At 52.5% G+C, this 257-nt stretch overlaps 1 protein-coding gene across 1 annotated transcript in view; it reads right to left on the bottom strand.

Moving 5' to 3' along the window:
* The window catches only part of PHALS_08630 (EF-hand domain pair), a gene marked incomplete at both ends in the record, with an annotated part of 5,259 nt that overhangs the window by 259 nt on the left and 4,743 nt on the right, over nt 1-257 (bottom strand). The gene's annotated exons all lie outside the window — the stretch shown is intronic.

Here is a 257-nt window from a genome sequence, read left to right as displayed (position 1 = left end):
AGGTCTTTGACCTCCAATCAATCCATGGATCATGGTGTTCCAACCATGCCATTCCTAGGTTGAGGTCATACCTTGCATCCAAGTCTAAGTCTAGACAGCATTCCACGCTATCAAGGGCAAGAAACTTGACTCCGAGATCCACAGGGACCTTCGGGACCGTGACACGTGTCTCCGTTACCAGGCGAACAGTGACGATGTCACCCAGCCGTACTTCCACCGCCTCAGCACACAGCTGACTTCCTTTCATCGTGGAGCGT

The sequence above is a fragment of the Plasmopara halstedii genome (assembly GCF_900000015.1).
Source record: "Plasmopara halstedii genome assembly, contig: Scaffold_323, whole genome shotgun sequence".
In the NCBI taxonomy this organism is placed as follows: Eukaryota; Oomycota; class Peronosporomycetes; order Peronosporales; family Peronosporaceae; genus Plasmopara; species Plasmopara halstedii.
The sequence above is the reverse complement of the archived record's forward strand: the minus strand, read 5'-3'. Positions and strand labels throughout refer to the sequence as shown.